Source organism: Vombatus ursinus, unplaced genomic scaffold (genome assembly GCF_900497805.2).
Source record: "Vombatus ursinus unplaced genomic scaffold, bare-nosed wombat genome assembly UNPS02001287.1, whole genome shotgun sequence".
In the NCBI taxonomy this organism is placed as follows: Eukaryota; Metazoa; Chordata; class Mammalia; order Diprotodontia; family Vombatidae; genus Vombatus; species Vombatus ursinus.
Window position 1 is genome coordinate 8,443,618 of NW_020941065.1, and position 23,404 is coordinate 8,467,021.

At 42.6% G+C, this 23,404-nt stretch overlaps 1 pseudogene; it reads left to right on the plus strand.

Moving 5' to 3' along the window:
* LOC114043219 overlaps positions 1-23,175 on the plus strand; it is a 37,672-nt pseudogene extending 14,497 nt beyond the window's left edge.
* Positions 23,176-23,404: the final 229 nt, after the last annotated feature.

A 23,404-nucleotide genomic window follows, 5' to 3' on the forward strand; every position in this document is an offset into this window, starting at 1 on the left:
GAAGGAAGGAAGGAAGGAAGGAAGGAAGGAAGGAAGGAAGGAAGGAAAAGAAAGAAAGACTACTTGTATTATTTTATATTTTATTATTTGCACTAAGTGCCTCTTCTGGCACTGTTTATAGGGTCAGGATTGTTTAAAGACTATTTTAGTAGTAGAAGGTCCCCTGGAAAATTCTGGGGATCTTGCCATCAAGTGTTGGGAGATGGTAGGAGTGCCACCTGTCTTCTGTAGGGTGGGCTGGTTTTCCCTTGGGTGTGTCAGGAAGGACATTCTGAGGATTTGGCCAGGCTGGCAATTAGAACTCGAATTCTTGGCTTGCCTTCCTTGCCCACTGAGTCATACAAAGGCCAGCCCCAGGAATCTGGTGGGAGTTGGTGCCAGGGAGGTTTTGGCAGAACTCATACTACCCCCAAGGGATGCCTTCCGGACTGTGTTGCTGATGGCTTTAGGGAATGCAAAAACAGAGGAAAGTCAGTTTTGGTTTTAATCATTGTACTTTTTAACCTTAGACAGTGTATCCTTTAATTGTTTATCCTTATCCCTATAATAACTAATCATTTCATTTTTTAACCTTAGGAATTCTTTTATTAGTAAAGTCATTGTATTGTATTCCTCAGTTGACAAGTATGTCAATGCATTCTGAGCCTGAATCATTGACCTGAATTGGGACAGAGACTGGATAATCATAACTTTAGCACTAAAGTGACCTCAAAGACCATGAAGTCCATTTTTCAGATGAGGAAAGTGAAACTCAGAGAGGTTAAATGACTAAAGGTTATGTGACTGACCAAGGGTGACAGAACTAAGATGTACTTTCTCTCCACTGCCATCACCTTGGTTCAACTTCTCATCTACTGCCACCTGGAATATTCCAATACCCTCCCAGCTAGTCTCCCCTCCTCCAATCTTTCCCCAGCTAAAGTATGCACCACATAGCATTCACATCAATAGTCTTAAAGCACAGATGTTACCACGACAAATTCTTACTCCAAAACACTCAATGGCTCCCTTTTGCCTCTGGTCTAAAATGCAAACTACACAGTCTGGCATCCAAAGTCTTTCATAATATAGAGAAGGGTGAAAAGACTTGTATGAACTGATGTGAAATGAAGTAAACAGAGCCAAGAAAACAATTACCCAACTAGAAGCAGAAATGACAAAATGAAACATCCAAAACTGAATGTTGTGAAATTATAACATTCAAATTTGGCCACAAGAAGACATGGAGAAAATAAGTCTCCCAATTCTTTTCAGAGCATGAGGTCCATGGTTTGGGGACTCTTCAAATCAGTGTGTGTGTTTGTGTGTGTTTGTGTGTGTGTGTGTGTGTGTGTGTGTGTGTGTGTGTGAGTGTGTGTGTGTTGATTGATTTTACTGACTTTGTTTTTTCTTTTGAAAAAAATTGTGGTAAGGGATGGCTCTTGTAGAAAGGGAGGAAGTACAAGTATAACTCTAGTGATGTAAGAAACAGGGGGTGAAAGATGATAGGGGAAAGGGACCCTCAAGAGAATCATGCTGAGAGGACATTATGAGCTAAACAGAAGCTCACTTATTTGAAAGTAAAGTTTTTTTCCTGAATTTCTTTAAAGGGATCTCCAGTAAAATGGAATCCACAAGTCATTTTCCCGATGAAAACAAGGCCAAGGGAGGTTGTGACTTGCCCAAGGTCACCCAGCTAGTTAAGTATCAGAGATGGAATTTGAACTCCTATCTTCCTGACTCCAAATCAAGCATAGTCTCTGTCACTGAGAGCAATGTTGCTGACACCAATAATTAGCCTCATCCTTGGGCTGAATCACCCAGGAGATGGTCACTGGGGCCAGGTTCACAGCGCCGGAGCCAGAGAATCCGCCAGAGGTTCCTGACAGTCTGCTTTTCATACTTGTAAATAACAAACACCAGCACTTGGCTAGGTTTCTCTTTTTTATGGGAATCACAAGTTATATTCTCATTCAAATTTGGATGGTGAATTAAAAACAGTTTCTGAGCTTTTGCTCTAAGATATTTTTTCATTAAAAAAATCTATTTTCTCTCCCTCTCACTTCCTCCCCCTACCTTGGAAAAATAAAAGCAAAACCCCTATGACAGATATGCATGGTCAGGTAAAACAAATTCCCATATTCTCCAAAAACACACATCTCAACCTGCACCCTGAGGCCACCTCTCTGCCAGGAAGTGAGCAGTGCTGGGTTATCCCTTCATTATCAGTGTTCTGGCATCACAATTGCTTGATCAGAACTCTTAAGTCTTTTAAAGCTATTTGTCTTTTCACTTTTTTTGTCATAGGCATTGTCCTTCAAGGTCTGCTCAATTCACTCTACATCAGTTCACACAAATCTTCCCAGGTTTCTCTGAAACCATCCCCTTAATCATTTCTTACAGCAAAATAGAATTCCATTACATTTACACTTCTACTCATAGTTGGAGAATGTTCAGCTATTCCTCACCTGAAAGGGAGCCCCTTAATTTCCAGTTCTTTGCCACTACAAAAACAGCTACTATAAACATTTTTGTCCATGTGAAATCTCTCCCTGTTTCTTTGATCTCCAGCTTTCTGCTGTCGTCACTATGTGATCTGATTCTCAATAGCATCACCAGTGTAGGAGATGATTGTCTGTCCTAAGGTCATAGATGCTAATGGAGGATGAGTCAGTATATGGGGACCACAGAGCCCAGAAGAAAAGGTGACAAGGGTCAGTCGGCATGAAGCTGAAGGCTCATTCCTAGGGGAATTTTATTGATATTGCAAAGCACATTGTGGCCCAAATGAGTCACTATTGTCAGTCATAAATTCTAATCACCTATGTGGGATGCAACATTAAGACCATGCCCTTGTCCAGGAAGTTCCAAGGGAAGATGGAGATGTTTGTGTTGTTAAGATGCTTTGCGAATAGCCCCTTTAGCGAGCTAAGCTTAGAACACACTTACATCTTCATCAACTTGGAACAATCTCCAGAGAAAGAGAGTTCAGAATTGGTCATTGGAACCCTTGTGTCCGATAAACAGCTGCAGCAACGTGTCTGCTCCCTGGAGCTGAGATAGCTTTTCTCTCTTTGGAGAAAGATTTGACAAAGACTTCCAAAGCGTAGACTGAAGAGTAGAGAAAGGTTAAATAAATAGTCACACTTCATTCTATCAACTTTGGAAAAGGAACCAATCCCACAAGCATATATTAAGCACCAACCCTATGCAGGGCATCATTCCAGGAGAAGAAAATCCCTTGGAATCATTTGAAGCAATCCAGGACACTTATGTATCTTTTATCTAAACAAATTTTCCTGATATGAAGCCTAAATTTGAACTTTTGATATTTCTTGTTCTGCCCTGTCAAGCAGAATGAACCTAATTCCTTAATAGCACTTTAAGTACATGAAGACAGTTCTTAAGACCTACTCACAGTCCTCTTTTCTCCAGGTTAAATATCCCTAGATCCTTTGGGCTGTCCCCTTAGGGCATGATCATCAGGCTCTTCCATAACTTGGCTCTTCTCCTCTAGCCACTCTCCGCTTTATCAATGTCCTTCCTAAAGTTTGGCAGCCAGAGCTGGACAGATGTGATATTAGAAGACTGCTCCCTTACTTCCATGTCAGGATGCAAAAGAGTGGTTGTCATACTCTGGCAAGATGATCTCTTGCTCTCTGTTCTACCCACCAAACAGGGATAACAGGTGTGGACATGAGCTCTGTAATGCTTGTACTTACTGATTAAATACTCTAGAGCTTCCCTTTGTCAAAGGGGAATCAGACAATGGAGTAGCACAACACCTAACCAATCAGAAGGACTTCTGATGACCAAGGCTGCTTGACATACCAGTGATCCTTTGCAAAGTAAACTTTAGCTGAACTCAGAGATGTCCCCAACTACCGAAACCAGTCTTAACCAGCTCAGACAGAAAAGCAAACATCTTGCTTTCTGACTTATCTAAAGAGCAACAATCCTACTGCTTTCTGATTTATTGTTTACAGCTGTCTTCTCCCTAGATCCCCACTTCCCACCTGACTTCCCAATTTATTGTTTCTAGATTAACCTCCACTTAGTATGTATAAATACCTCACCCTTTTCCCATTCCCCTTTGAGCAGATGAGAACATTGTCTCACTGTTCCAGCTTGCAAGATTTTCTTCTTAGGCAATAAATGCAGTTATAATCTTGTAAACTGTGATCCTACTCTGGCTCATTCCAGGTTCCCTTTTGGACCTGGGGTTTCTTCCATTTTAGCAATTCATAGGGGTTTTTATTTTATCATAGGACTGAACATACTACTAAGCTTACTCCTTGAGTATAACTGTGGTACAGAGAGCATCTGGTTCCATCAAGTCTCTCTTGAAATCCAACCCAACCAGCTGCCAGGATAAGAATGGTGAGTGAGAGAACTTCCCTCCAGCCTGTGTACCCAGAAAGCTTGCTACTATTGCAATCTAAACCTTTCAAAGAAACACACGATCTCAGGGCTGAAAGGAACCTTAAAGGGGAGCATTTAGTCTAATCTCCTATCCCATTCAGGTACCCTCATTGCAACATCCCTGACAGATTGGTCAAAAATCACCCAGACTCTGCCTGAACCACCTCCAGCAACAGGGAGCTCATTGCCTTCCAGGGTAGACATTTCGTTATTGGACAGCTCCAATTGTTAGAAAGCTCTTTCTTAAGATGAGCCAAAATCTATCCCTCCTGGCCTTTGGTTGCCTAACAAAGAGGGAAGGAAGATCTTTTGGGGCCAAGTAATACCAGGAGCTTAAAAACCCTTGTGTCCGATAAACAGCTGCAGCAACGTGTCTGCTCCCTGGAGCTGAGATAGCTTTTCTCTCTTTGGAGAAAGATTTGACAAAGACTTCCAAAGCATAGACTGAAGAGTAGAGAAAGGTTAAATAAATAGTCACACTTCATTCTATCAACTTTGGAAAAGGAACCAATCCCACAAGCATATATTAAGCACCAACCCTATGCAGGGCATCATTCCAGGCACTGGAGATACAAAGACAAAAAGGAAATAGTTCCTGCCCACAAGTAGCTTACATTCTACTGGGAGGGGGGGAGGGAAGGGACACAACAGGTTAAACAGATAAGTAAATACATACATGACAATTTAAGGAGGAAGGAGAGAACATTAAAAAGTAAGAAGGTCAGAAAAGTCTTCCCATTGGAGATCACCATAAACTGACCCTTAAATGAAACTAAGGATTCTTTGAGGTGGAACTGAGCTATGGGGATAGCCTGAACAAAAGCATGGGGGGGGGGGGATGGAAGGCCAAATTCAGAGGACACTACTCTACACTTCAAGATAGAGGCACCACTTAAAAGGCACCAAATGAAAAACTCCAACTAAACACAACTAGCCGAAGGAACCCCAAACTGAATCCTGTGGGGTGTTATTTTCATCACTCCCAGTAGGATGTAAGTTCTTTGAGAGCAGGCGTGGTTTAATTTTTGTTGTTGCATCCCCAGTGACTGTCAAAGTGCTTTAAATGCAGCAGGTGATTAATTGGTGATTGTAGGAGGAAGAGAGAGAAAGGGAAAGAATGGTGGAAGAGAAGTAGAGAGAAGGGAAAGGATGGAGGAGAGAAAGGACAAGTGGTGAAGAAGAAGGTAGGAAGAGGAAAGAAGGTAAGAAAAAAAGGAGAGAAGGGGTGACTCGTTTAGGGGCTCCTTACTGAGGTGCCTATTTTGAAAAGCACAGCTACTCATTTACAGACATCTTTAGTGTTATTTGTATATGGAACTGCTCATGTTTGCTGGTGTTTGGCAAGTTCAGAAAAACTTTTTAATTTATAAAGAAAAAATAGCGTTAACATAACAAAGGGACTTAGATGTAGTGTTTGCACCACCGAAAAGACCTAGGAATATTTCCACCTAGCCCCACCCTTTTATTTTTTTTTTTTGGATTGAACCTGGGTCTCACTGGTGTAGGGATTTCCCAGTGAGGACCTCCTCCCTCTACCAAATCAGATCAGCACATCCCCCCCCAAACTTACAGATTTAGAGGTATCTGAAGCACCTAGAGGTTAAGGGACTTGTCCAGGGTCACCCAGCCAATATGTGACACAGATGGGTCTTGAGCCCAGTCAGGTCTTCCTGACTCTGAGGCCAGTTTTCTATCTACTATGCCACACTGCCTTATCCCTGACATAAGAAAATACCTCTTTTCTGGCAGACAGCCAACTTTTTCATGTATAATTAAAGGCAGAGAAGGGAGCATTAGAGCCTTCTTGCTTGAACTGGGAACTGACTCCTAGCCAGCACATTAGCAACCCAGACCATCACTCTCCCAGGAAGCTTTCACGAACTATTTATTAGAAGTGGTTACTTCTGCTGATCTAAGATTCTGAGATCATTCTAGTAACCGTGAGTATCCAGAGTATCTCAGAGCTGGAAGGGCACTCAGAGGCTGGGCAGCACAACCTAGACTTGGTCAAGAGTATTCTCTATGACATCCCCAACAAAGAATATTTAAGCCTCTGCTTAAAACGATCCTAACAAGGGGGAAGTCACTCAATACCTTCAAGGTAGCCCATCCCATTATTGGATAACTCCAGCTGGAAGTCATTATAACTAGCCTAACTCTGACCCTCTACAACTATCATTCGTTGTTCCTAGATGTGTCTCTGAGGCCAAACCACATAAAATTATCCTTTCCACATCACAGGGATTAGGGGCTCAGTACCCCCCCATCCCATCCCCACGATCTGGAAAATTCACATAAAACTTTTTGGCCTTTACTTTGTACCAGAGAAGAAGTCTAAATTTTTTTTCTTTTTCTTTTATGGGGTGTTTACAGTACCTTATTGTAAAATTTGGGTTAAGTATTTGGTCATAGACTTTGTGTTGTCTGTTGGCTTTTAAATGGTATCTGTGGCTTTGGCAAAACTCCCAAAAAAATTCCCATTTAATTTCTTATGCTGACTTGAGATACATCAAAGCCACTATGGAGAACATTGGGATATAGAAGGGATAAGTAAGTATAGTTCTTCTTTTACAAAGCAATTCTTCAGATACTTAAAGATAGCTATCATATACCCCTAACTCTTTTCCCCCAACATCTCTCCCCCAGTGTCTCCTCTTCATATCACAGGAATTCAAGGCTCTCCATCATTGCCCTCCTCAAGACCTTCCAGACTATCGACATCTTTATGTAGTGCCCAGATAGGGCTAGGAAGAGGATGTCAGTGGTGTAGGGAACTCCCAGGTGAAAAAACTCCCTCTTCCAGTTCAAGTTGGCATTTTCTTTGCAACTTATAGTCTTAGAGAGTTACATAGAGCAGTGAAAGGTTAAGTGCTCAGGGTCACAAAGCCAGTAGGTGTCAGAGACAGGACTTAAACCCAGGGACTCCCAGCTTCTCTATCCATTATACACACAAATTTTATATCTCTCCTGAGATGCTCAGAACTGAATACATGTTAATTATATGTAATCTATACCCATTATACATAGATGTACACTTCATATAATAAAAAATGTGCATATACATACCGATTATCAGTTTACTTGGTCTTCAGTTTCCTAGTCTGTAAATTGAGGAGGCTGGACTCAATGACCTCAAATTTTATTATCCCATCATCCAGGCACAGAGACTCATGGCAGATCATTCTGTTGGGCTCCCTGAGTCTTCTCTCCATATTTTCCAGAACTAACTCTCTTTTTGCGTAGCTGACTCCTCTGTCACATTTCTAAGAGCCACCTCTACTGAGTTTTTCTGCTTCTTGCTGGGTGTGGGGTCTTCTCCTGGAAGAGTGGGTACTACAAGATGCTATGGCTGATAGTAGGGGGAGAAGAAATCCTACTCCTATCATCTGCCACCCTCTATTAGAGACCTAAGAGGAAAAGTAAAGACTGATCCAAGATTTTGACATCAGCTGGTTCCCTCATTTTTAAATTCTTCAGTTTACCCACCGCAAAGAGTGGGCTGAGAAAAGTCACCAGTACACACTCAAGGGGCAAGTCCATTGTCTCTGGCAATGAACTACCTAGACTCTTTTCCTGAGCATATGCAAATTTAGTCTGTCACAGCCCAACTCCCTTACAAACTACAAAGGGTCCACTCTAAATCTGACATCCTTACAAATTAGGAAAAAGTCATTCAAAATTTGAAAACAACAAAATCTGAAAAGGATTATGCCCCAAAGCTCCATATGTGTGTGTATGTGTGTGTATAGGATTTACATGTCTCTGTATATGTAAGTATATGACTGTGAATGACCAGTACATGACTGTACATGACCAATGAGTCATGAACAGAACGACATGGGCTGACTTTTATTTTTTAAATTCTTGCTGTTCATAAGACAGTGGCCTTGGGCTGATGGGGCCTGGGATGTTTGGGAAAGAAATGAGCCTTTACATAGCACTTACTATGTGCCAGGCACTATACTGAGTGCTTTACAAATATTATTTCATTTGACCCTCACAACAACCTTACAAAGTAGGTGCTGTTATCCCCATCTTACAGTTGAGAAAAGAAAACTTAAATGACTTGCTAGCAAGTATTCGAAGCTGGATTTGAACTCAGGTCTTCCTGACTCCTAGCCGAAAGTTTTGTGCACTATGGCTCCACTTAGCTATCAGAGATGCAAAGAGATTCAAGACAGGATCCTTGAGCTCAGGAAGCATACAGTCTGGTAGGAGGGATTAAATGTTACAAACACTCCCAATCTATACTAGATATTAGAATATGGTAAGTGTATCAGAGACATAACCACAAAGTGCTAAATGACATAGTTTGTGATTTTTCAAGAGTTGGTTGTCATTTCCGTGCAGTGGGGTTTCTAATTTACTAAATGCAGTAAGGAATACTGCGTTACAGGCTGAGCCTGCCCAGCTAGGATAATTTGATCAAATGGTCGGGGGTGGGGAGGAGAGAGGGAGGAGGAAGGGAGCAGAGGAGAAGGAGGGGGGGAGGAATTCCAAATCTCTCTTGTTCAGTTCCCCACACCACACTCCACAAACACTTGGCTGATTCTGCTCTAAATGAAGTTTCACCTGCCCCTCAACTGGGAATGCAGCAAGCTCTTCCTGGACAAAAGAACCATTATTTTTAAGGCAATTAAGTTAGAACACTCATCTAGGAGACAGGATCTGCCTTTAGATCGGCTAGTTGAACGACTGTGGTCGTATCCTTATCTGCCTGGGTAGACCGGGATTCTTGGATCATATTTCTGAGCGTGAGCCTTCCGGTTCTAACATTCTATTATGGTCTGGTCTCTTCTTTTCTTGGCATTCGAATTTGTACTCTTTCTTGCTCCTCCCCACCCCCACCCCAGTTGTTAATACTTACCTCCCCCACCCAAATTACTTTGTCTTTACTTTGTATACATTTTCAATTTACTTACCTCTGTTCACTTGCTCCCAAGTAGAATGTAATTTCCTTGAGGGCAGCAACAATTTCCATGTTTGTCTTTGCACTCCTAGTGTATGGCACTGAGTGCCTAACGCACAATAGGTGCTTAATAAATGCAAGATGAGGGAATAGCTAAGTGGCGCAGTGGATAGAGCACCAGCCCTGGAGTTAGGAGGACCTGAGTTCAAATCTGGTCACACGCCAGACACTTGACACTTACTAGCTGTGTGATCCTGGACAAGTCACTTAACCCCAATTGCCTCACAAAAAAGGGGGGGAAGCTAGGTGGCACAGTCGATAGAGCATCAGCCCTAGAGTTAGGAGGACCTGAGTTCAAATCCAGCCTCAGATACTTGACACTTACTTAGCTATGTGACCTTGGGCAAGTCACTTAACCCCATTGCCTAGCCAAAAAATAAATAAATGCACGCTGAATTGAACTGGAGAGATGTTTCTTTCATGCTCCAACACAATAGATCTAGAACTAAAAAGAGTTTTAAGGGCCATCCATTGCACACCTTCCCTCTTTCCAGATGAGAAAACTGATGCCCAGAGAGATTAACTAACTTGCCAAAGGTGGCATAGCTAGTAAGTAACAGAACTGGGGTTTGAACCTGGATTCTGAGCAAATCGGCTAATCTCTCCGTGCCTCAGCTCCCTTGTCTATAAATAAAGGGATTGGACTCAGTGTCCTCCAAGGTTCTTTCCAGCTCTAAGTATAAGATCCTATCATGCATCAATCATTCCAGCATTTATTGAGTGCCCACTGTTTATCACACTGTGCTAAGCACTGGAGATACAGACAAAAATCAAACAATCCTTTCCTCAAAGGACCTTACAATTCATTACATACAACTCATTAGGGGAGAAAACATAGACTCATAAGTTTATACAGGATATTTGGTAGGAAGACTACTAGCAGCTGGGGAATCAAGAAATGTTTTAGGTAAGAGGTAAAAGCAGTTTTAGTTATTATGATGCTATGCCTATTCCTGCAGCTAGATGGCACGACGGATAGAGCACCAAGCTGGGAATCTGGAAGACTCATCTTCATAAACTCAAATTCAGCCTCAAGCACTAACTTCGTGACCCTGGATAAGTCATTTAACCCTGTTTGCCTCAGTTTCTTCATCTGTAAAATGAGCTGGAGAAGGAGATGTCAAACCACTCTAGTATCTTTGTCAAGAAATCCCCCAAAATGGGGCCACATGACTAAAACAACTCAACAAATCCCTATTCCGATCCCTATAGTTATTATTAGTGTTTCCATAGAATAGAATTAATTACTATTAATGCTTCTATACTTCAAGGATGTATGACTTGACCAAGGTGAGCAATGTAGTGGACCCGCTGCAATTCAGTAGGTAGTTTTTCAGATTTGCACAAAAATGCTTTCACCTGATATCCTATAATCCTTTAATTCTCCAGACCTCAGTTTCTCCATCTGCATAATGAAGGTATCAGACAATTTGGCACCTGAGATCCCTTCCGGCTCTAAATCTCTCTTCTCTGCCTCCTAGCTTCCCTAACTTCCTTCAGACTCTTCTACAGGAGTCTTCTGTGGGTCTCCCTAGCTGTTAATGCCTTCCCCTCTGAGATTTCCTTTAATCTTACTTTGTGTGTGTTTATGTGTGTGTCTGTGTGTCTCTGTACATATATATGTATGCGTATATATATATATATATATATATATATATATATAATGTACAGGGGGTTGAATATCATACTTCCCCCTCTCTTTAGAGTGGACACTCCTTGAGGACAGAGGTTGGTTTGGCTTTTCTTTATATCTCTAGCACTTAGCACAGTGCCTGGATCATGGAAAGTACTTAATAAATACTTAGTGATTAACTGACTGACTGAATCTATGATCACGTGATTTCACCACAGTGAGGAAAGAACATTAATGGAGGTATTAATAATAAAAATAAAAACAAATCACATGTGCCTAGCACTTTCAGGTTTAGAAAATGCCTTCCAAACAGTCTTGTAAGGTATATAACACAAATATTATAAGCCCCGTTTTATGGAATAGGAAACTGAGGCTCAGGGAAAGGACATGATTGTTGCTTAGATAAAGTGAAAATAATTAGGAAAAGTCAGTGAGGTCAACGAATCAGGACTTAAGGTAATCTGTCCATCGGGGGTAAGAGGTTTCTCTAGTCACTGCCCCTTACAACCATTTTTGTCCCAACTGAAAAAAACCCTAGTTGCGGCTCTGATTTCCTTCTTTGTAAAAATGAGAAAATTGGACAAGAGTAATGGCATTCATGTAACGGCATTCCATTGGCCCTATCCCAACCTCTAGTCATCTTAGCTTTAGGCTCCTGGATTCCTGGTATATAGAAGTTGCTTAGAAAATGTTTATGGACTGAACCCCAATTGCCTTCAAAAAAAGAAAAGAAAAGAAAGAAATTGTTTATTGGTTGATTAACATTAAATATCTTTTGTTTAATATATCTTTTAGGCACCTGAAAAAACTAAACACATCAGTGGAGACTTGTGAGCTCCGATTTTTGAACGGGACCTTACCCGCGCAGTCCCTTGATCACAGAGTAGCTTTTTGAGTATCCCACCTGTGATGGGGGGGGCGGGGACCCAGTCATGATGCTACAGAGAAAATGACGGATTTAGAGGTAGAAAATCCTATCTCATCTACTTATTCTCTGTGTGAAACTGGATTATTCACTTCATCTCTATTTCATTTGAGGGTTGAACTAGGTGGTCTCTAGGGTCCCTTCCAAATCCCAAACCTGCAATTCCACCCCCTCTACTGCAATTATTTCTTCTTTCGGGCGTCCGGCTGAGGGAGGAAGCAGAGTGGGAAAGAGTAGAGAAGAATAATGCAGAGAGAACATTGGGTTGCTTTTTTTTTTTCATTTGAGTGAACTTTTAAAATAAAATTTAATTACGATCTTTCATTTTTACATCATCTTCATTAATGAATTTCTCCCTTTCCCCCTAACAGAGAGCTGTCCCTGATGACAAAGAATTTAAAAGAAGTGGGGGGAAATGACAGTTAATTAAAATTGAACAACACATCAAAAAAATCTGACATTATATAGTGTTCCATATCAAGAAGATCGGAGGCAGAGAGGGGTACCTTTCTATTATCCCCATGGCCTGAAGTTGTTTAAAGAAATTTCTAAAGAAACATCAGCCCCAACTCTGTCTCTCCCGCTTCACTCCCGGCTTCTTTTCTTATGAACAGATCAAAGTAGCCGGACACTGGAAAGGTAAAGCGGTTTCTAATAATATTAGCCAAAAAGCTACTCTTCTCCTGTAGAAATCCCCTAAGACCACAGTAGTTCCTTTATGACTGCAAAAGGCTGGTGCCAGAAACTAATGGTGGAATTGGCAGCAAATGAACTGGGCTTCTTCTTACCATTTCCTAAAGGTCTGGTATCCTTTCAGTAACATTTGGCAAGATCAGCAAAATCTCTCCCAAACCCCACCTACTTCTCCTTTCCCCCTCCCCACCGAGATGTTCTTACTTATATTTCAGAATCCCAGAACGCAACTACTCAGGCAAGATTTTAAACCACAGATTTCCATTAAAGGCAAATGTTGCTCAACTACGGATTCCATAGAGATGGCAGTGAAGGAAGAGCAGAGGCATTAAAGCATGGGAAGGGGAGAAGAGTCAGAGGGCCTAGATTCAAATTCTGTATTTGATGCCTACTTGTTTCCCTGGGTCTCAGTTTCCTTATCTGTAAAATGAAGAGATTGGATTAAATTGCTTCTGAGGTCACTTTTAGACCTAAATTGTATCATTTTGGGTCCTCTACCCAGAATTCTACAGATTCATGTACAAGTGGCCTGACTGGCCTCCAATCTCCAGTGTCTTTTTTATTAATAATAAAAACTATTAGTGATCATACTTTATGCTCCTCCAGGAGAATGTAAGCTCCTTCAGGGCAGGGTCTAATGGCTTGGAGTCGTGCTTCCAGACCTTGAAAGGGCCTCAGGAGTCGGTTCTCCCAAGCCCTCCTTTTACAAAGGAGGAAATAAGGGCAAGAGAGAATTCAGATTTGAACTCAGATCCTTTGACTCCAAGTTCATAGCTCTGACTCATAATGAGTCAGGAAGAGCCGGGGTCAAATCTTGCCTTTTACTTGAGCTTTGTCATTCAAATGCTAAGACCCTCAGTCAACTTCCAAAGACAGATCTACTGGCGCTTAAGTAGTGGACTTAGGATTTCATTCTGTATTTCTAGGAGTTTCCTACTCATTCCAGAAAACACGCATCCTTTGCATATTTGCTTATGGACTCAGTATTACCCTCATGGAGGATCATAGATTTTTGGAGTCTATTCAGTTTAGGGGAAATTGCATTTGGAAATGATTTTACTTTGGGCCACCTCACTACCTTACTTACATAACATTCTTCTACTGGCTCTTCAACCAACATTCCGCTCATCTGGAACACATTTCACATCACATTTCACACCAAAGAATTTGAGTCTCCATAATCCTCTTAGTTATAGTGGGTTATAGAGTTATATATATAAGTCTCTATAGTTATAGAGACTTAGTTATAGTGAAAAGAGCATCTGGATTCAAATCCTTTCTTAGCTATTTGCTACCTTTGTAACCTTGGACAAATCATTTCTCTGGAACTCAGTTTCCTTAGTTGTGAATTGAGAGAGGTTGAATTAGATGATCTCTAAGGTCCCTTCCAGCTCTGATTCTCTAACCCTAAGAAGTCAACTATTAGAGTAGAGAGCTAAGTTGACTCCATAGCACAACCTTTAAATCGTGTGTTAAAGTTTTACAAAGCACTTTACAAATGCTCTCTCATTTGATCCCCACAACAGCCTTAGGAGGTAGCTGCTAATATTGGCCCCATTTATAGATAAGAATGTAGATATAGATGACGTATAGATAAGGAAACTGAGGCAGACAAGTGGAGTCACAGGGTTACAAAGCTAAGGGTGAATCTGAACTCCAGTCTTGCTGTCTTCGGGTCCAGAACTCTATCCATTGCACCATCTGTTATTGTTTAGTCATTTCATTCAAGTTGTGACCCCATTTGGGGTTTTCTTGGCAAAGATACTGGATGGTTTGCCATTTCCTTCTCCAACTCAATTTACAGATGAGGAAACTGAGGCAAACAGGGTTAAATTGAAGAGGTTTACCTACAATTACCAGAAAAACCTTAAAATTTTTAGATTCCTTGTAGACTCACTTATCTCTCTTTAACAAAAAGAACCTGGCTTCAGTTTTGTTTACCAGTCCCAGGAAACCCTTAAAGTTTTAGAAACTGCCTTATTTCCCTTTGAAAGCCCTTTGAAAGCAAACTTCCCCTCCCAGCTCCCTTCATTATCTATTCTCATTGTCTGTTCAAATCACTCAGACATTCCAAATGGAAATTCTCACCTGGACCCTTTTCCAAAAGGTCCACCTCCCCAATCAACTGGCTTTCCCATTGTTTTGCCTTCCTGGCCATTCCCACCCTTAATCCTAGCTAGGCGCCAGTGTTCCTTTCGCCCCAGCTTGCTGGCCTCCCCCATCCAGATCTCCCTAGACCCCTCCTCCCCTCACCCCAAACTGCTTGGCCACTCCTTGGACCCCTCCTCCCATCACTCCAAGCTGCTTGGCCCCTCCCCAGTCTGTACTAAAGACTCACCTTTCCCCCATTCTGATGTTGAGCTGTCCTCAAGCTTAGAAGCTGCAACCCCTCATGCCCACCCTGATGGGCGTCACCTGGCCTGACTACCCTAGCCCCAGCCCCAACTCAGACTCTGAGTTTTCTAGACTGCCCCACGCTGCTCTTTCTTGTGAGCATCACCTGACCCCCTTGAACCCTATTTAGATCACTGATGTTTGGGGTTCTTTTGGAGTCTGGCCTATATGCTTATCTTTAATAAACTTTCTCTGGATGGAAGAAGATCTGAGTCGAATTCATTCAGGCAGATCCGTGCCATGATTTGGGCTTTTCCCCACGATCTTGGGGTACCTCTGTGCAACTAAAAGCACCCCAAAACCCCCCCTCTTCAAAATGACTTCCCTAGGGTCACACAGCTAGTAAGTGTCTAAAGCTGGATTTGAACTCAAATCCTACTGACTCCAGAACCAGTACTCTATCCACTGTACCACCTAGCCACCTACAAGATAATGAGCTCTTCTAGGCTGAAAAGACCTTAGGAGCCATATTGTACAAAAGTCATAGGGGGCGGTTCCATTTTCTTTGTTACTGCTGGAACAATGGGAAGACACTTTCTCCCAAGTCTACTGACTACTAGGATTTATGCTGCATATATCATGTATGCACATAATTGTTTGCATAGTCTTCCCAGTTAGAATGTAAGCTCCTTGAGGGCACAAACTGTGCTTTTGTCTTTCTTTGTATCCCCAGCACTTAGCATAGTGCCTGATATATAGCAATTGCTTAACAAATGCAGAGCTTACTGGATACAGTGTCAGTCCTGGAGTCAGGAAGACCTGAGTTTAAATCCATCCTTAAACAACTTACTAACTGTGTGGCCCTGGTTAACTCTCTTAATCTCTGCCTGCCTCAGTTTCTTCACCTGCAAAATGGGAATAATAATACCACCTACTTCACAGGGTTGTGGTGAGGATCAAATATTTGTAAATATTGTGAGGTAATATTTGTCAAAAGTGCTTATAACAGTGCCTAGCACATAATAGGCAGTATATAAATGTTTATTCTCTCCCCTTCCTTTTCCCTTGTTGACTGCCTGCCTGCCTTGTCTAGAAGAAGGAAGGCTTTTAAAGTTTTAAAGGCTTTGTAACCTGGCTCCTTTCCACCTTTCCAGTCTTCTTACACCTTATCCACCGAACTTCTGTCTGTCTCTGTCTCTGTCTGTCTCTGTCTTTCTCTCTCCCTCTCTCTCCATCCCTCCTTCCTCCCTCTCTCTTTTCCTCTTCCTCTCTCTCTGTCTGTTTGTCTTTCTCTTCCTCTCTCTCTCTGTCTCTCTCTTCCTCTCTCTCTCTCTCATTCTCTCTCTCTCTTCCTCTCTCTGTCTCTCTGTCTCTTCCTCTCTCATTCTCTCTCTCTCATTTTCTCTCTTCCTCTCTGTTTCTCTATCTCTCTCTGTCTATCTGTCTCTCTCTCTCTCACTCTCTCTCTCCTCCCCCTCCCCTCTCTGTCATCCAGTAACTACAGTCTCTTTACTGTTCCTTAGACAAGACACTCCATCTCCCAATACTGTGAAATTTCACTTGGGATCTCCCATGCCTGGAACTGTCTCTTCTCATCTCCATCTTCTGGCTTACCCATCTTTCTTCAACTTTCAGGTAAAGTCTCACTTTCTGCAAAAAGCCTTTCTGGATCCCCCTTAATGCTATTGCCTTCCCTCAGAGATTATCTAGTGTATACCCCGATGTCTACACATAGTCGTTTGCCTGTTGTCTCCCTTTCCCCATTAAACTGTGAGGTCCCTGAGAGTCCTTACTAGGACTGTTTTTTGCCTTTCTTAGCATGCCTAGCTTTTAGCAGTGCCTAGCACATAGTAGGCACTTAGATGTTTGTTGATTTGACTTGTTTTCCTAATTTGCTTCAAAGCTCAACTCAAGCAACCAGTACGGCTCAACTCAAGCAACCAGTACGGCTCAACCCAGAGTGATGAAATGACCCCTCCAGAGAATAGTAGCAAAGGCCTGTAAATGGGATCAGAAAAGCCCAGCTGAGAAACCTAATGCTTCCCTCTGGGAGTACGGCAATATACATTAGGCTTTCTGGTGGCGGACATTTACTTTTCAATTTAATTGCAAATGTTTCAAGTGATGGGAGTTTTCCGGCAGCCTTTTAGGCCAGGCCAGAAGCTATTAATCCACCCACCCTATTAGAATGTGGAAGCAGGATGTGAGTCTGGCATATTCTGGAGATGAGTGCCCTCTCCCTTGTCCCAATCCCTTTGCCCAACTGGTGTCATTCTTCTTTCTCTGGTCCTGGAGCAGATTCAGCTTGGAATGGGATACAGAGAACTCATAGAAGGGAGAGAGGTCCTTATAGTCAGAATCCCTCGATGGAGTCACTCCACTACTCAATGAACTACAGTCGCTCCCTACTACCAAATTAGAATCAGAGAATCACGCCATTTGAAAGGACCTCAGTGGCCATCTAAGCCCAACCCACATGAGAAAAGAACCCTCACTAGAGCATACCTGACAAGGGGTTAGCAGAGATTTTTAGCCAGGGGTCCATGGACCTCACCCCAATCCCCAAGAGTTCAGTGAATGGATTTCAGGGTATAGGTGAATTTGTAGGGGGAAAATTACATCTTTATTTTCACTCATCTCAAATGAAATTTACCATTTCCTTTGACTATGAATGTAGGCAACAAACATGATTCTGAGAAGGGATCTATGGGCTTCACCAGACTGCCAAAGGGGTCCCCAACACATAAAAGGTTGAGAATCCCCATTCAAACTCCTGTTTGGCATGGAAGGCGCTTTGCAACCTGGCTTCTCCATCCTACCTTTCCAGCCTTATTGTACGTATGCTTTATGGGTGGTCTTATTGCAAGTTCTTCACACGTGCCACTCTATCTCCATCTCCAAGCCTTCCATACCTGGAATGCTTTCCCTTCTTAACTTCTAAGAATCTCTTGTTTGCATGAAAGCTAAGCTTAAATGCCACCTCCTACAGAAAGCCTTCCCTGATCACTCCAACCACTAGTGCCTCCTCCCCAAACCCCAATCATCTTGGATTTAGGTAAGGAAGTTGTAGACACTTATATAATTGCATGTTGTCTTTCCTGCTAGAATGCAAGCACTTTGGGGATAGGACTGTTTCTTTTTTGTCTTTGTTTGCTCAATACCTAGCTTAGCACCTGGTACCTGGTAGACTCCTAATAAATACTTATTGATTGATTGACACCCTGCTTTATTTATCCCTCAGCAGACAAAGATTTCTTCAGAGGAACTCAATTTATAGTTGTAAACACCTAGGACATGTGGATGGGGGCAAAGATGGGACATGACATAGGAGAAATAAATCAAAAAAAATCAAGAGAGATGTGGGGGTGTTGTTGCCCTTAATGGAATGTAAGCTCTTTGAAGGCAGGGACTGTTCCACTGTTTTTTCTTTGTACATCCAGGACCTAGCACAGGTTTTGGACTTAGTAAATACTTATTGATTGATTGATTGATTGATTGATCAAAAGTCTTGCCTCTCATTGGATAGGAGAAGAGGGGAGAGATACATTCAAGAATGGAAGATTCCCAGAATGACAAAAACCAGAGGGCCTAGGATCTAGATTATTGGAGGGATTGACCACATTGATGAGCTCACCAATCCAGCAGAGTATCAAAGTGCTCACCTCAAGGGCCATCTTGAGGATTGAATGAGATCATGTGTGTAAAATGATTCACAAACTAGAAGATCGATGTTAGCTATCATTAGTAAGAAATGGGTCAGAATACCATAATACTGTCTGAGGCTATAATGGTATGGTAGAAAGAGCTCTGGCCTTGGAATAAGGAAAGAGCTAAATTCAAATCCTGGTCCTGACACTTACTCACTGTGACCAGGGAAAAGCCACTTCCTCTCTCTAAACCAGAGTTTCTTCATGGAGAGAAGACTCTTTGTACTCCTATGTGCTGGAGTCATGGCACGGAAAGCATTCCAAATCCTTGAGAACAGCCTAAATATGAATGGTTTGTATCCTGGCTGTCTGAAGGTGACACTTCTAAGACATCAGAAGTAAGGAAGGCATGTTTTGAAGTTGATTTCTTTCAAAAGAGTTAGGGGGGTAAGGGATAAAGGATCAATCTAGCTTTCTAATGCTTTTAAATGCTAACAAGCACAGACTTAGAGCTGGAAGAGACCTCAGAAGCCTTCTAGTCCAATCTACTCATTTTACAAATAAGGAAACTGAGGCCCAGAGGGGTTAGGTAACTTTGTAGGATCATAGATCTATAATGTAGAGCTGGAAGAGACCTCAGGTCATGGGAACACTGATCTGAACCTCAGAAATCCTAGACCCTTCATTTTATAAATGAAGAGACCCAGGTAGATTAAGGGACATGCCCAAGTCACATAGCTAGCATCAGAAACAGGATTTGAATCCACCTTACTACATGGCCTACATGTGTTCCATTTCCATGTTCATGAACTCTGAAATTTCCTTAATCTAATCATAATCATTTTCCATTTGCCCTATACTACCTAACCTTCTTCCTTTACCTCCCTGTGACTGCCAATCCCTCTACACTGTCTATCCCTGGCTATTACCTTTGTACTGAGTACCTTCTCCCTTCCCTAACTAAATCCCTTGGTTAATCATTCCCACTCTACACTGGGATCCCTTGCCTTTTTGTCCAATTGTAAACAATGTCAAACCTGTATTACTCCCACCATCCACCTCCTTTGATCTTATTCACATGTTGCTGAACAAGGCTGCAGAAAGTCATGAAACCATGCTGAGTGTACTATAAATTGGTGTTACATGATCTCAACTGGGCCCTCACAACTATAAGGCAATCCTTTAACACCTCCCTAATTAATTTGATAGCCCACTCACCACAGAATTTTTTCTCAACTTTGTCATATGTCCTCAAACCTTCTGTGGTTCTCCTTCCCCACCCTCTCAGCCAAGAATCTCACCTCAGAATCCCTCTTGCCATCTCTTCCTCATTTTAAATCATCCAGACAATGCCACTATATCCTTCTTCATCCTTGTCTCACATGAAGAGGTAGCCTTTCTCCAAGACAAACCTCTACCATGAAAAAGTAATATCATTCCATCCGGTGCTTAGCATAAGGCCTAACACAAAGTAGGCATTTAATAAATGTTTATTCATTGATTGATCTTGTCTTCTCTAGCAGATTGTTTCCTCTATCATCCAGACTCTTTCACTAATCTTTAATTTCTCCCTATCTATTGACCACCCTTGCTGCTTACAAAAATATGCATTTTACTACATCCTTTTAAAAAAATCATCACTTGATCCATCTATTCCCCAAAACTATCATATATATATATATATATATATATATCTCATCCTCATTTTAGTTAAACTCCTTGAAAAAACCATCTGCATTCAATCCCTCCACTTGTTCTCTTCATTTACCCTCCTCTAAACTCTGCAGTCTGGTTTCTGACCTTATCATTTAACTGAAACTACTCTCTCCAAAGTTACCAGTGGTCTCTTAATAGCCACATCTAAAGAGATCTTTTCTCAGTCATTCTTCTGATCCCTGTGCTGCCTTTGACTCTGTTGATAACCCTCATCTAGATACTCCATTATCTGTAGGCTTTCATGATCCTGCTCTCTCCAGATTCTCCTCCTACCTGTCTGACTCCTCCTACCTGTACTCCTCAGTCTCCTTGGCTGGATCTGTATACAGGTCACACCCATCAACCATAGTTATTCTCCAGGGCTCTGTCCTGGACTTTCTTCTCTCCAATACTATCTAGCTTGATGATCTCATCAGAATCATGAGTTCAGTTACCAGCTCTATGTAGATAACCCCAAATCTATATACAGATTGAATTTCTCTTCTAAGCTTTCCAGCTGGATGTCCCATAGGCATCTCAAACTCAACATGTCCAAAAAAAAAAAAAGAATTCATAAAAACCTTCCTCCTTCCAATTTTCCTGTTATTGTCAAGGGAACCACCATCTTTGAAGTCACCCAGGCTCGCAACCAAGGTTTCATCCTTAAATTCTCATTCATAATCACCTTCAATCTATTATCTAGTTTCTACCTTCACAGTATCTCCCATATACAGCCCCTTCTCTCCTCTCGCCTGACCATCAACCTAGTGCAGATTCTAATCACCTTATGCCAAAACTATTGCAATAACCTACAGGTTGGTCTCTCGGCCTCAAGCTACCCCCCACTCCACTTCATCCTCTACTCTTAAAGCATGGATCTGACCATGTCATCCCTCCCCAATCCCAAATGCTCTACTCAATAAACTCCAGGGACTCCAGAATCAAATATAAGGTCCTCTGACATTTTAATAGCATTGCTCCTTTCTGCCTTTCTAATCTTCTTATATCTCACTCTTCTCTACAAACTCTACAATCCAGTGACACTGGTGCCTTCTTCACATGAGGTACCCCATCTCCCAACCCTACAAGTTTGTACTATCTCCCATGCCTAGAATTCTCTCCCTCCTCACCTTCATGTCCTGGCTTCCTAGCCTCCTTCCAGATGCAAATTCAGCTCAAATCCCACCTTCTGCAGGAAGCCTTTCCCAGTTCTCTCTGCCCCCATCTCCCAGGGAGATCCAGGGTCTTTCCTTTGAAATTTAAGCTGCATGTATCTTGTAGGTATATAGTTCATTGTGTATCATCTCCCTCATTTAAAATGTTAGTTCCTTGAGGGGAAGAACTTTTTAAATTTTTTAATCTTAATTTTTATTTTTGTGCCTTTCTTTGCATCCCCAATTCTTAGCACATAGTAAGCATTTAACAAACATGTGCTGACTGATAATGTCACAGATATGTTTGAGTTAGGGGTTCGGTCCATGGTCCTGGAGAGGGCATATTGCTTAGCACCTAATATGGTAGCTGAATATAGGGATGGAGTCAGCTGAGCTGATCAACCTCTGAACATGAAGAAACCCCAGGTAGCACCTGCTAAGTCTTTCTCACCATCTTTCTGTGACCTGGGGAATTTAACAAACATTAATTAGGCACCTACTATGTATAAAGCCCTTTGTCTTGATACTACATTGGCTGAGATAATGGGATCCTTGTACCTACAGGAAGGAGAATGTAGAGGGTCAAGAACCAACAATATAGGTCCTTTCCAGGTGCCTGGCTCTCTAATTTCCCACACTTTATCCCTTCCTGTTAACCCTCTACCCCTTCAATATTTTAATGAACCAGTAATTAATCTCATTTCTGGTTTCAGATTTCTTCTGTACTACTTACTACCAGTGACTTCAGGTAAGTCACTTAGCCATTCTCAGCCTTAGTTTCCTCCTGCACAGAGGAAGCTGGACTAGATGCGTCTAACACCTCCTGGAGCTCTGAAATGAGAACACTGTCCCCATGCTTCTCAGTCTCTGCATCTATTTCTCTTTGTCTCTATCTCTTGCTATGACTCCAGTACTGTGTCTGTCTGTCCCAATGTATCTGTTCTTCTCTTCTCTATTTCTTTCTCTATGTGCTCTCTCTCTCTCTCTCTTTCCCTCTCTCTCTTTCTCTTCCTCTCCCTCTCTCTCCCTTTCCCTCCTCCTCCTCTCCCTCCCTCCCTCCTCCCTCCCCGTCTCTGTCTCTGCCTGTCCCAGTAAGTCTTTGTCTCTCTTCCTCAGTCTGTCTCTGAAGCCCTTTGTCTCTTCCTCTGTCTCTATCTCTCTCTCCTCCATCTCCCTTTCCTAATGTTCCTCTCTTCCTCTCTATTTGTCTCTCTTTTTCTCCCTCTCTTCTTCTCTCCCTCCCTCCCAAACTCTGTCCCAGAATTTCTATTCCTCTCTGTATATCTGATTCTGTCTATCTCTCTTCTTTCCCCTACCCTCTCTTTCCCTGTCTCTCTCTTTGTGTCTCTCTCATTCTCTCTCTCTGTGTCTGTCTCAATGTTAGTTTCTCTCCTCTGTCTCTATATCTGTTTCTTTCTCTGGGTCTGTGTCTCCGACCTCCCTCCCTGTTTCTATCTCTGTCCCAGAGTTTCTTCCTGTCTCTGGATCCCTAGTTATCTGTTTTCCAATCTCAGTGTCAGGAGTCTGTTTCTCCCTCCCCTCTCCCTACTCCTGCCCCTGCCCCCGCCCCCGCCCCCTCCCCACCCCACAGCGGCGGCGCCCTTGGCTCTGGCTCGAGGAGGAGCCCCAACAGGAGCGGCCGCAGCAGCAGCAGAGAGGGAGGTATGAACAGCAGCAGCAGCAGTAGCAGCAGCAGCAACGGGCGGAGGAGGGATGAGAGGTGAGGTCACGTCTCCCCTGAGCCCAGAGCTGGCTTTTCAGAGCTTCTGGAGCCCCCGGCCAGAGTCCGCAGCCTCTGCACACCTCCTGTCCTGCCCCCGCCTCCTCGGCGTCTCCCATGTCTCAGCACCGCCCCACGTCGGACTCCAAGAGGGCTTTGGACGGCAGTCCCGAGACCCACACCGAGGATGATGCCCCCGAGGAGGAGGTCCCGATGCCCCCCAACTACCTGTT